This window comes from Nomascus leucogenys, chromosome 10, assembly GCF_006542625.1.
Source record: "Nomascus leucogenys isolate Asia chromosome 10, Asia_NLE_v1, whole genome shotgun sequence".
Classification (NCBI taxonomy): Eukaryota; Metazoa; Chordata; class Mammalia; order Primates; family Hylobatidae; genus Nomascus; species Nomascus leucogenys.
The window spans coordinates 74,109,727-74,109,952 of record NC_044390.1 but is presented as its reverse complement, the minus strand read 5'-3'; positions in this window follow the sequence as shown (position 1 = coordinate 74,109,952).

Here is a 226-nt window from a genome sequence, read left to right as displayed (position 1 = left end):
GTCGCCAGCCGGCCGTGTCCCAATTGCGCACGCGCGACGTTCCGAGGCCCGCTCCCGCCCCTTCGCCCCCTGGGCGCCTCCGTGGGAACCCCCGGCTGGCCTGCGCGCGCCTCCTCCGGGGGTCTCCCCGCCTTCTTCCCGCCACCATCCAATCAGATCGGGCGAGGGGCACGAAGCCCGGGAGACGCGTAGGCCGCGGCCCCCAGGCCCGGTGTTTTGACGTCGG